The sequence below is a fragment of the Monodon monoceros genome, unplaced genomic scaffold (genome assembly GCF_005190385.1).
Source record: "Monodon monoceros isolate NGI ecotype Baffin Bay Population unplaced genomic scaffold, NGI_Narwhal_1 Super_Scaffold_10, whole genome shotgun sequence".
NCBI classification, from domain to species: domain Eukaryota; kingdom Metazoa; phylum Chordata; class Mammalia; order Artiodactyla; family Monodontidae; genus Monodon; species Monodon monoceros.
Window position 1 is genome coordinate 21,421,669 of NW_021703766.1, and position 14,044 is coordinate 21,435,712.

Sequence of the window (14,044 nt, forward strand, 5' to 3'; positions counted from 1 at the left end):
AGTTTAAATTAAATACTAGGATATTCATAATCATTGTACAAACTCTAGTTGAGTATTTTAGCTCTGTGCACTTAATATATCATACATTTTCAATGTAAGCCAATTTGTCTAATAAAATAATGAAAAAAATCAATGAAGCAGTTTTATAGAGACTGTAATTTAAAGACATTAGAGTATTAAGCAATCATTTCATGCTGTTTCCTGCCGGCATATTAAGCAGTGTACACACAAACCTAGCAATTCTGATGCTTCAGAACAGTTCTAAAAAATTAAAATCAAGCTGAAGATTCTTTCACCCAAACAGAATACTCCCTAGGTACAAAAGTCAGAATGATACAAAAGTCTAATTTGCATGTCTCATAATCAGACATGCGTTCAAAAGTGCAATTAACTTGACGTTGAATTCAACCTGAAGAGTTAAGAGTTTGTTAATATGTTGAGTTGGAGGTTTTTTATTTTTTAAAATGACTTTTGTTACTATAAAAAAAAACTTTAGTTATATTGCTTCATATTTTTTTCAAATTCTGACTTGGACCTGAGCTCAAGTACTTTAATGCCTGGTTTCTGAAAGCAGGCCACCCTTGTGAGCATGTTAGACAATGGGAGGAAATCAATTTGGCTCAGAAGGATTATTTGCAAAAACAGATGACTTTTCCCTGAGTAATATTTATTATAAAGAACTTGTATAATCTCAAGAAAGGGTTATAAGGGTATCAAGGAGATAAAAATCAGCAAAACAAAGTCTTTGTTCTCCAAGCCTGAAATGACTTACATCTGCGATGGGTCTTAGAATAATTTTACTTCTAAACCCAAAAAATTAAGTTTTGGTTGTCTTTATTTTCATGATGTCTCAAAAACATTGACGAAAGAGCATAGGCAAGGCAAATAAAATGGGGAGGAATAAAATACTGAAAACTCAAGCATGAATAGGATGCAATTGTGTTTATTAAATTTCCTACACATAATTATATGTTATGCATTAGCTTGGGAAGCAAATGAATGACCATTTATAATTATTTTCAGAATCACTTTAACTTAAGGTCTGAGTTTAGGAGACTAGCAGCACATTTGGGCAGGAAGGTAATGAAATAATATACCTCTGGTCATCAAGGACAGCTCTCTGATTTTATAACAGTGAGTGAGATGCACCCAGTGAAATTCATAGCAGTGTTCTTCAATATAATTTAATTCAGCAAATGTTTATGAGCACCATACGTGTTCTGCGGATATATATCTTTTAATAAGGCAGTTTCCCTTCCCTCAGGATGCTTGCAAACCAATGGAGGACTCCTAAATGGCTGAAAATCAAATTATCACTCAGCCCAATGTTCTGTTCACTATATCAAGTTGCCTCTACCAAATAAATCTAAGGAAGCCGCACTTGCAATGTCAAACACAGTTTCAAGAAACTAAAAACAGATGTCTTTCACAAATACTCTCTGTGTGAATATGTCTTGAATTGTAGTTTTCAGTAATGGTGAGTGATAATTTGAAAGCAACTGTCTTCATATGCAAATGCCTAGTATAAATGTTCAAACAAATTTTAAAACATTCCAAGTTCACAGCAATTAAAAATGAATTGTGGAAGAGTACAATTTGTGAATAAGTGGGTAGAGTAGAGAGATATCATTTGAGTAACAGGTACATAAAGGTATACATATAAACTTGGATTGTTCCCTTCAATAATCCTTAAAAACAAATTAATAATAATCAATTTCATAGGCATATTTCAACTATTAACACAATGCCCAGTGCACGGTAGGTATTCAAGTGTTTGTTTAAAGGAAGAATACATTAATAAGTAGAAGGCTATTTAGATGATGGATGATGCTATTGCATATAATTATTTTGCAGAAGCTAGTTTTAGGACAGGTGAACTATTCCATTAATATTCTCATCACCCACAAAAATTTATTATCAGACTGATGGTTTAGTATTTCTGAAACCCAACTGTAGTAGACAAGAAGAAATTATAAATATCACAACGAAGCTGCTGTCACAAGAGGGCACCTCTTGACGATAATTCCTACAACTGGATAGGAATGTTTGAGAGCAGGTCCTAGGAAACCACACATGAGGGAAAGACATGGACTAATGGAGTCATGGTTTCCAAGCAACCTTTATTTTTGTTCTTTTTTTAATTTATTTTTTATACAGCAGGTTCTCTTTCATTATCCATTTTATACATATTACTGTATACATGTCAATCCCAATCTCCCAATTCATTGTACACACACACACCCTGCCCGCCACTTCCCCCCTTGGTGTCCATATGTTTGTTCTCTACATCTGTGTCTCTATTTCTGCCCTGCAAACTAGTACATCTGTACAATTACTCTAAGTTCCACATATATGCGTTAATATACAATATTCGTTTTTCTCTTTCTGACTTACTTCACTCTGTATGACAGTCTCTAGATCAATCCACATCTCAACAAATGACCCATTTTTGTTCCTTTTTATGGCTAAGTAATATTCCATTGTATATAGGTACCACACCATCTTTATCCATTCATCTGTCGATGGACACTTAGGTTGCTTCCATGTCCTGGCTACTGTAAATAGTGCTGTGATGAACATTGGGGTGCATGTGTCTCTTTGAATTATGGTTTTCTCTGGGTATATGCCCAGTAATGGGATTGCTGAGTCATATGGTAATTCTATTTTTAGTTTTTTAAGGAACCTCCATACTGTTCTCCATAGTGGCTGTATCAATTTACATTCCTACCAACAGTGGGAGAGGGTTCCCTTTTCTCCACACCCTCTCCAGCATTTGTTGTTTGTAGATTTTCTGATGATGCCCATTCTAACTGGTGTGACGTGATACCTCATTGCAGTTTTGATTTGCATTTCTCTAATAATTAGTGATATTGAGCAGCTTTTCATGCGCTTCTTGGCCATCTGTATGTTTTATTCGGAGAAATGTCTATTTAGGTCTTCTGCCCATTTTTGATTGGGTTGTTTGTTTTTTTTAATATTGAGCTGCATGAGCTGTTTATATATTTTGGACATTAATCTTTTGTCTGCTGATTAGTTTGCAAATATTTTCTCCCACCCTGAGGGTTGTCTTTTCATCTTGTTTATAGTTCCCTTTGCTGCACAAAAGCTTTTAAGTTTCACTAGGTCCCATTTGTTTCTTTGTGTTTTTATTTCCATTTCTCTAGGAGGTGGGTCAAAAAAGATCTTGCTGTGATTTATGTCAAAGAGTGTTCTTCCTATATTTTCCTCTAAGAGTTTTATAGTGTCTGGTCTTACATTTAGGTCTCTAATCCATTCTGAGTTTATTTTTGTGTATGGTGTTAGGGAGTGTTCTAATTTCATTCTTTTACATGTAGCTGTCCAGTTTTCCCAGCACCACTTATTGAAGAGACTGTCTTCTCTCCATTGTATATCCTTGCCTCCTATATCATAGATTAGTTGACCATAGGTGTGTGGGTTTATCTCTGAGTTTTCTATCCTGTTCCATTGACCTATATTTCTGTTTTTGTGCCAGTACCAAATTGTCTTGATTACTGTAGCTTTGTAGTATAGTCTGAAGTCAGGGAGTCTGATTCCTCCAGCTCCGTTTTTTCCCTCCAGACTGCTTTGGCTATTCAGGGTCTTTTGTGTCTCCATATAAATTTTAAGATTTTTTGTTATAGTTCTGTAAAAAATTCCATTGGTAATTTGATGGGGATTGCACAGAATATGTAGATTGCTTTGGGTAGTATAGTCATTATCACAATATTGATTCTTCCAATCCAAGAACATGATATATCTCTCCCTCTGTTTGTATCATCTTTAATTTCTTTCATCACTGTCTTATAGTTTTCTGCATATAGGTCTTTTGTCTCCCTAGATAGGCTTATTCCTAGGTATTTTATTCTTTTTGTTGCAATGGTAAATGGGAGCGTTTCCTTAATTTCTCTTTCAGATATTGCATCATTAGTGTATAGGAATGCAAGAGATTTCTGTGCATTAATTTTGTACCCGGCAACTTTACCAAATTCATTGATTAGCTCTAGTAGTTTTCTGGTGACATCTTTAGGATTCTCTATGTATAGTATCATCTCATCTGCAAACAGCGAAAGTTTTACTTCTTCTTTTCCAATTTGTATTCCTTTCATTTCTTTTTCTTCTCTGATTGCCATGGCTAGGACTTTCAAAACTATGTTGAATAATAGTGGTGAGAGTGGACAACCTTGTCTTGTTCCAGATCTTAGAGGAAATGTTTTCAGTTTTCCACCGTTGAGAATAATGTTTGCTGTGGTTTTGTTGTATATGGCCTTTATTATTTTGAGGTAGGTTCCCTCTTTGCCCACTTTCTGGAGAGTTTTTTATCATAAATGGGTGTTGAATTTTGTCGAAAGCTTTTTCTGCATCTATTGAGATGATCACATGGCTTTTCTTCTTCAATTTGTTAATATGGTGTATCACATTGATTGATTTATGTATATTTAAGAATCCTTGCATCCCTGGGATAAACCCTACTTGATCATGGTGTATGATCCTTTTAATGTGTTGTTGGATTCTGCTTGCTAGTATTCTGTTGAGGATTTCTGCATCTATATTCATCAGTGATATTGGTCCGTAATTTTCTTTTTTTGTAGTATCTTTGTCTGGTTTTGGTATCAGGGTCATGGTGGCCTCCTAGAATGAGTTTTGGAGTGTTCCTTCCTCTGCAATTTTTTTGGAAGTGTTTGAGGAGGATGGCTGTTAGCTCTTCTCCAAATGGTTGATAGAATTCACCTGTGAAGCCATCTGGTCCTGGATATTTGTTTATTGGAAGATTTTTAATCACAGTTCCAATTTCATTACTTGTGATTGGTCTGTTCCTATTTTCTATTTCTTCCTGGTTCCGTCTTAGAAGGTTATACCTTTCTAAGAATTTGTCCATTTCTTCCAGGTTGTCCATTTTATTGGCATAGAGTTGCTTGTAGTAGTCTCTTAGGATGCTTTGTATTTCTGCGGTGTCTGTTGTAACTTCTCCGTTTTCATTTCTAATTTTATTGATTTGAGTCCTCTCCCTCTTTTTCTTGATGAGTCTGGCTAATGGTTTATCAATTTTGTTTATCTTCTCAAAGAACCAGTTTTTAGTTTTATTGATCTTTGCTAATGTTTTCTTTTTTTCTATTTCATTTGTTTCTGCTCTGATCTTTATGATTTCTTTCCTTCTAATAACTTTGGGTTTTGTTTGTTCTTCTTTCTCTAGTTCCTTTAGGTGTAAGGTTAGATTGTTTATTTGAGATGTTTGTTGTTTCTTGAGGTAGGATTGTATTGCTACAAACTTCCCTCTTAGAACTGCTTTTGCTGCATCCCATACGTTTTGGATCATCGTGTTTTCATTGTCATTTGTCTCTAGGTATTTTTTGATTTCCTCTTTGATTTCTTCAGTGATCTCTTGGTTATTTAATAACGTATTGTTTAGCCTCCATGTGTTTGTGTTTTTTACGTTTTTTTCTCTGTAACTGATTTCTAATCTCATAGCGTTGTGGTCAGAAAATATGCTTGGTATGATTTCAATTTTCTTAAATTTACTGAGGCTTGATTTGTAACCTAAGATGTGATCTATCCTGGAGAATATTCCATGCCCACTGAAGAAGAAAGGGTAATCTGCTGTTTTTACATGGAATATCCTATAAATATCAATTAAATCTATCTGGTCTATTGTGTCATTTAAAGCTTGTGTTTCCTTATTAATATTCTGTTTGGACGATCTGTCCATTGGTGTAAGTGAGGTGTTAAAGTCCCCCACTATTATTGTGTTACTGTTGATTTCCTATTTTATAGCTGTTAGCAGTTGCCTTATGTATTGAGGTGCTCCTACGTTGGGTGCATATATATTTATAATTGTTTTATCTTCTGCTTGGATTGATCCCTTGATCATTATGCAGTGTCCTTCCTTGTCTGTTGTAACATTCTTTATTTTAAAGTCTGTTTTATCTGATATGAGTATTGCTACTCCAGCTTTCTTTTGATTTCCATTTGCATGGAATATCCTTTTCCTTCTCCTCACGTTCAGTCTGTATTTGTCTCTAGGTCTGAAGTGGGTCTCTTGTAGACAGCATATAGATGGGTCTTGTTTTTGTATCCATTCAGCGAGCCTGGGTCTTTTGGTTGGAGCATTTAATCTATTCGCATTTAAGGTAATTATCAATAAGTATGTTCCTATTACCATTTTCTTAATTGTTTTGGGTGTGGTTTTGCAGGTCCTTCTCTTCTCTTATGTTTCCCACTAAAAGAAGTTCCTTTAGCATTTGTTGTAAAGCTGGTTTGGTGGTGCTGAATTCTCTTAGCTTTTGCTTGTCTGTAAAGCTTTTGATTTCTCCAACTAATCTGAATGAGACCCTTGCTGAGTAGAGTAATCTTGGTTGTAAGTACTTCCCTTTCATCACTTTAAATATGTCATGCCACTCCCTTCTGGCTTGTAGAGTTTCTGCTGAGAAATCAGCTGTTAACCTTATGGGAGTTCCCTTGTATGTTATTTGTCATTTCTCCCTTGCGGCTTTCAATAATTTTTCTGTGTCTTTAATTTTTGTCAATTTGATTACTATGTGTTTTGGTGTGTTTCTCCTTGGGTTTATCCTGTATGAGACTCTCTGTGCTTCCTGGATTTGGGTGGCTATTTCCTTTCCCATGTTAGGGAAGTTTTCAACTATAATCCCTTCAAATATTTTCTCCGGTCCTTTCTTTCTCTCTTCTGCTTCTGGGACCCCTATAATGCAAATGTTGTTGTGTTTAATGTTATCCCAGAAGTCTCTAAGACTGTTTTCATTTTTTTTCATTCTTTTTTCTTTATTCTGTTCTATGGCAGTGAATTCCACCATTCTGTTTTCCAGGTCACTTATCAGTTCTTCTGCCTCAGTTATTCTGCTATTGATTCCTTCTAGTGTATTTTTCATTTCAGTTATTGTATTGTTCATCTCTGTTTGTTTGTTCTTTAATTCTTCTAGGTGTTTGTTCTTTAATTCTTCCAGGTCTTTGTTAAACATTTCTTGCACCTTCTCGCTCTTTGCCTACATTCTTTTTCTGAGGTCCTGGATCATCTTCACTATCATTATTCTGAATTCTTTTTCTGGAAGGTTTCCTATCTCCTTTTCATTTAGTTGTTTTTCTGGGGTTTTATCTTGTTCCTTCATCTCGTACATAGCCTTCTGCCTTTTCATCTTGTCTATCTTTCTGTGATTGTGTTTTTTGTTCCACAGGTTCCAGGACTGTAGTTCTTCTTGCTTCTGCTGTCTGTCCTGTGGTGGATGAGGCTATCTAAGAGGCTTGTGCAAGTTTCCTGATGGGAGGGACTGCTGCTGGGTAGAGCTGGGTGTTGCTCTGCAGGGGCAGAGCTCAGTAAAACTTTAATCTGCTTGTCTGCTGACGGATAGGGCTGGGTTCCTTCCCTGCTGGTTGTTTGGCCTGAGGCAACCCAACACTGGAGTCTACCTGGCTCTTTGGTGGGGCTAATGGCGGACTCTGGGAGGGCTTAAGCCAAGGAGTACTTCTCAGAACATCTGCTGCCAGTGTCCTTGTCCTCACGGTGAGCCACAGCCACCCCCTGCCTCTGTAGGAGACCCTCCAACACTAGCAGGTAGGTCTGGTTCAGTCTCCTATGGGGTCACTGCCCCGTCCCCTGTGTCCCAATGCACACACTACTTTGTGTGTGCCCTCCAAGAGTGGAGTCTCTGTTTCCCCCAGTCCTGTCGAAGTCCTACAATCATATCCCAGTAGCCTTCAAAGTCTGATTCCCTAGGAATTCCTCCTCCCATTGCCAGACCCCCAGGTTGGGAAGCCTGACTTGGGGCTCAGAACCTTCACACCAGTGGGTGGACTTCTGTGGTATAAATGTTCTCCAGTTTGTGAGTCACCCACCCAGCAGCTATGGGAGTTGATTTTATTGTGATTGTGCCCCTCATACTGTCTCATTGTGGTTTCTCCTTTGTCTTTGGATGTGGGGTATCTTTTTTGGTGAATTCCAGTGTCTTCCTGTCAATAATTGTTCAGCAGTTAGTTGTGATTCTGGTGCTCTTGCAAGAGAGAGTGAGGGCACATCCTTCTACTCCGCCATCTTGAACCAATCTCTCCCATGCAACCTTTGTTCTTAAAATAATTGTCAGCTCTTTTGTCCCTTTGCCCTCACCTTATTCAAGTAGGAAGTTTGTCAGAATCTCTCCCATCAGAACTTTTTGACAGATGGCATATGCAAAGGTCATTTCACTCTGAGGATTTGCATACACTGTCCATTTAATAGCATTTCCTGTATCCGCAGACCCTGCAGTAGCACAAACGAATGATAGTGGTTGGAGCAACAGGATAACTGTTGTAAATGCTGTTCTGTTGAAAATGTTTATGTTAAAGATTGAATTCTGAGCAGTAGCTGGCACAGAAAATGAGAACTATGCAATTATTTATGTATTTAGTTTGGTTCAGCTCAGATTCCTGGAAGTATTCCATCTATTTTTGAAAGTAGAAGTAATAACATCAGGCAGAGAAACAGAATGAGAGGGTGGGAGGAATAAGAAGTGGCTGTAGAGAATGAACAAGAGAGAAAATAGTAATGCCACCACAATATAGAGAAGCTACTTGAGGGCAAGGGCTCTTTTCTAGTCATTGCTGTATCCATAAATCCTAGAACAGAGCCTGACAAATGTTCTTTAAATATTGGTTGACTCATTTCCAATCACCTTCTAGCAGAATAATGCATCACCATTATTCTAGTTACAATATACAAATAGTTAACAACCACAACTCCCTCTGTGTAGTCCTACCTCATTTTATTTGTAATTTGAATAAATATTTATTCATTAGGTAACTGTGCAGTAAATTAAAAAGTTCACTTTGCAGGGTGCAGAAGCTTTTTGACAATTTTTTTGGTTGTCATTAAACATTGAATTAAAAGTATTCCATTCATTCAACACACATTAACTGAGGAACAAACAATATTTCAGGTATCTTGTAGGCATTAAGTGTTAAAACATGAATAAGAAAACACAGGCTCTTCTTGTGAAGAGCCTAAAATCTAGAATCATTGTTATTACTAATACTTTTTTTGAGAAGGGATTTCACTGGGGTATTCCTACAAGCTTAAGTAAGTCATTCTTTGGGTTCCTGCAGTGGGAAATGTAAAGAATATCCTGTTTTACACGATGGTGCCTGAACAATTATGTAAACTACTACTGCTCAGGCACAACACCACTTACTTTTGCAAACATCTAAAATTAGTCATTCAGAACCAATTTTGGTGAAATGGGTTTCCTGTCAAGCTAATGTGCGCTCCCAACCCAGCATGAATACAAAATAGTGAGACAGAATTTCTTGTGTCTCATAAACTGTGGGAGTAATATTCAGCATTAAGTCCCTAAATATATTGAGTCATAGCTGCATTCTTGAAATATGTGTAAACTTTTCCAACGGGATCACTCTGAGAGATTCTGCTCTTTGCAATGGACAGGCTCTGGCATAAATACCAGAAACATTTGTTTCTTTGTGTCTTACATGTAAAAGTAGGGTTTTTTCCCCTTCTTTTTTCCTATATTTATCACCAAAGGAACTTAAAATTTACTGTGTATGCCAAAAGAATGTAAGGAGAGATAATTTTAAGTGCCCTCTTTGTCCTTTTTATATTTGTAAAAATACCGTTTGAGTAATTCAGTTTTGTGTCTTGTATATATTAGCTTAGATATCATCTCTGAGGGTCTCTCTTAAGCATAGATAGATGTGTCCTCTATTCTTAACCTCTGCTCATTTTACTAGCGTATCTACATTAACGGCTCTATATACATAAATACAATCACTTCATAATAATGATATTAGTTTACCTGTTTACTACCTTTGTCCCTGACTAGAACATAAGCTTCATGAAAGCAGAAACTTTGCCGTCTGAAGAGACTACTTTTATTCCCAGATCCTAGAACAGTGCTTAACACATGAAAAATACTTAATTTGTTGAATGAATAATTGAGCAAGTTTTCCTGTTCATCAAATTCCTCTTTCCTCATATTCTACATTTTTGGGGAATTATTACATGAACCATTGTGAAATCAAATCAGTGGGTCGCAATTGCATATTTTGCATTCTAAATAAAGCCATTTTCAAAACTAAAAGCAATGCCTAAATAGAGAAGCAGAAATAATTTAAAAGGTATATTCTCTGAAACACCAACCCCTACCAAAAATAACACAAAAGTAGAAAACCACAGGCCAATCTCATTTGTGAATATCAAACAAAAAATAACCTGCTAGCATGCTGAATTTAGTTATATAGTAACAGAGTAATGCACAGCACCCAACTGAAGTTCAATTAAAAACCACAAGAATGATGTGATATTAGTATAATTTATAATATAGCCATCTCAATAGGCATTAAGAAGGCATTTAATAAATTTCAAAAGTCAGTAGTTGGATTCACACTTAACTATGAAATATTAAAACATTTCTATTACACTCAAAATAAAGATATGATTGTTCATAATAATTATCATAATTTTGTACCATTTTGAAAGTACAAGACAAAAAATTAGGAAAGAGAATTAAATAAGAGTGATACATTTTGGAAAACAGCAGGCACATTTATAATCATTTAGAAATTACATAGGTGATTATGGGGGAGCCATGGGTATCAAATGAAAAAAAAAGAAGTCTAAATAAGAGAATGAAGTGATGTTATTGACTATAAAATGAGTGGAAAAAAATCTAATGGTTTCTTTATACACAAATAACTAGCTAAAAATATAAAACAAGAAAGAAAATGGTAAAGTCACTAATGAATGGCTAACTTATCAAGAATTTTCTAGGGCCCTTACGGAATGAGAGACATTAAGGACCATTTGATGCATAATCTTTTTAAGAATACCCAACTTAAATTCATACACTGACATGTAAATGTAATGATATCCCCATAAATTTCCTAAAAAAATATTTGGAGGGAAAACATGAAAAATATGAATCTAGATCTAAAGATTTAACCTAAAAGACAAAGTCTGTAGAACCAGTAAGAAAAAAAAAAAAAAAAGGATGAAGAGAATAAGAAGAGGGTACCAGCTCTTCTAAATATTTCAAATGTATCAATTAAAACTGTATGGTAATGACACAAATAGGTCAATAGAAGATAATAAAGCCTGAAATACAACCAGTATTTGTGACCTTAGCATGTGAGAAAGTGGCACTTTAAATAAGAGAGGTAAAATATGGATTATTCATAAATAAAGTTGGTAAACCCATAAGTCTTTGCAGGGAGAGTCAGAGTCTTATGTCACTCCATTCATCAAAATAAATTTCAGAGGCATCAGATATTTAAACAAACTGGGAAAAGGCTCAGATGATTCTTTCTTTTTCTTTTTCTGCTAATGATAAGTTTTTCTATGCATATCAAGAAACCAAGAAACCATAAAAGTTTAAATTGTTAAATCTGACAATGAAATCACTAAAAATAAAAAAACCTAAGCCATATGTCTTTACATAAAATGAGATATAGAAAAGTAAAACACATATGACAAAGAAAGTTTTACTATTTTTAATGTAGAAAGTGTTCCTTCAAATATTAAAAGAAAAAAAAATGACATAAACTCATAGAAAGGCTACTATGTCAAAGATCATTTATACATTCATTCAAGAAAAGATTATAAATTCAAATTTTGTGCTTCCCACACTCTACCCTGCACTAAAAACATCATAGTGATTATATGTAAAGTATATGGGGAAGTCTGAAAGGACACTGAAACATTGAAAAACAAAATGAACATTTCTATAGAGCAGACTAGAACAGAAAGGCAAGAGAGTAAGTAAGCAAAACTGAAGTTTACGTGGGGGGTTTCTGGTTCAGGGGTGGTCATGGTAGAGACTGTTGCCTCCTATCAAGCAAGGGAGAATAACATGACTCACACATGGCCGGGTTGGAGCCAGATTTATGGCTTGAGACCAGCGGCCAGAATGGCACATCTCTGACCCTGGACAGATGCTGATGTTGTTTGAGATTTGCTGCAGTTTTGGTTTCTGTGATGCAGAAAAGAACGAGAGAATGGAGGAAGCACAAGTGGAGCTCAGTCAATCCATAACCAGCAGAGTGACAGACTATCACATCCCATTGTGACTGTGATCTAAAATATGTACAACTGAATCACTCTGCTGTACACCTGAAACTAACACAACATTGTAAATCAACTATACTCCAATATAATTTTTTTTTTTTTTTTAAGTAGGGCTGCCTTAAAGGACTGGGGGAGGGAGGTATAGACAAACCCCTAGGAGACAATGCGGAGTGAGAGAGAGAGACAGACAGACAGAAATTGATTCTCAGTCAAGACAATCCCACCCTCCCCAAATCAAAGCATACTAATGTAAAGGATCTTAAAGATTAACTCAGCAGAAAAAGCAAATCCCTCAAAAAATTGAAAGTAATAGAACATAAAATAATTTAAAAATCAATTAAGTTCAAGGTCTTCAGAGAAATGAAGGAAGAGGTTACATTGACAAAAAATAGAACTGGAAATTACAAAAGAACAATAATAGGAGGATATGGAAAACCCAAATAAAAGCCTATGAATGCCAAAGAGAGCAATCAAAATAAAAGACAAAAACAAGGCCGACATAGCACACAGGTGAGGACAGAATTTCTGAAAAGAAAGTAGAAATAGCCTGCTAGGCAGGACAGAACTGAAGGGCACATGGAAGAGAGACTGAGAGTTTCCTAAAGAATTCCATTGTTCTGGAACAGAATAGAGGAAATTAAAAGATGTGATATTTGAAGAGTTGACTTTTTCTTTTTCAGAAATGAAGAAAAACATGTATGATTAAATTAAAACTACACTCTGAGTAGAGAGAAGGTGAATACAATTTAGTGTGCATCCAAACATAGTGATAAAACTGTAGATACAAAGATTAAATTAAAATATAAAGATACTAGAATAATGAAGCTGAAATTAGGGAGTTTCTGAGAAGGCAACAAAGAAGACAGAGGAGGAGGAAGGGGATGGGGAAAGGGGGGAGGAATGAGAAGCAGAAAGAAAACTAAAACAACAGAGAGAACTAAATTATGCTTTTGAATAGTTTATTGACCTATCAGAAGGCTAAATGATATTTTAAACGGAAATCAAAAGAAAAAATAAGACAGAAAAAAAATGAAGTCCAAATATTCTGTGACCCACTAAATGAAAATTAACTAAACTCATCTTGTAAGACGGTCTGATAAAATGATCAGCTTCTCTGACCACAATGCAATTTTATTAGAAAGTAACAGTAGAAGAGTTATTTATAATTTTTCCTAATAAACCCAATGAAAATTATTTAGTATTAAAAGAGAAACATGACAGTATCACGTATCAAAATGTGTAAACACAGCTATATAAATAGTCCTAAATTCAGTTATTAACATGAAAATGACTGAAAATAAATGTGTTCAACTCAACAAATTATTCAAGATCAATAGTATAATTGAAGAAAGTATAAGAAAGAAAATAATACTATAAGTTTAATGAATAGCATACAGAGAAACAACAGAAAATCAACAACACAAAAAGTAGTTCGTTCAAGGACCAAATAAAATATAAATCTTTAGCAAGATTGAACAGACAAAAAAGGAAGAAAATGTACAAATAAATGAGAAATAAAAGTTATAAATATTTAGATACAGAGATGGATAGAGGTTACAACTGTAACAGAAATGTTATAAGTTTAAAATTAAGTAAAATGCTGCAGGCAATTAATTGAAGATTTAGATGAAATGGCTATTAAAATGAATATATATATATATATATAACCATGGTGAAAAATGTCGCCTGCCATATCCTTAAACAAAGGATGTTGTGGCCAACAAGCCATCAGCCAATGCAACCACTCTCAACTGTGCATCCTGAGTGGGTTCAGGATGGAGAATAACAGGATACTGGCCCTAGGTAGTTAAGGTGCATATCAAATGAATGATTTCAATAAGCCCAGACTCTTACATCTTCCTATACATAGAAAAGAGCTAAATTCATTAACTTGAGATGTTGGATCTTTCTTTAAATAGCAGAAATCTTTTGATGTTCAACTAACTGGTTTGTCTTTGCAAAAACTCCTATATATCCTGGCTCCTCCCT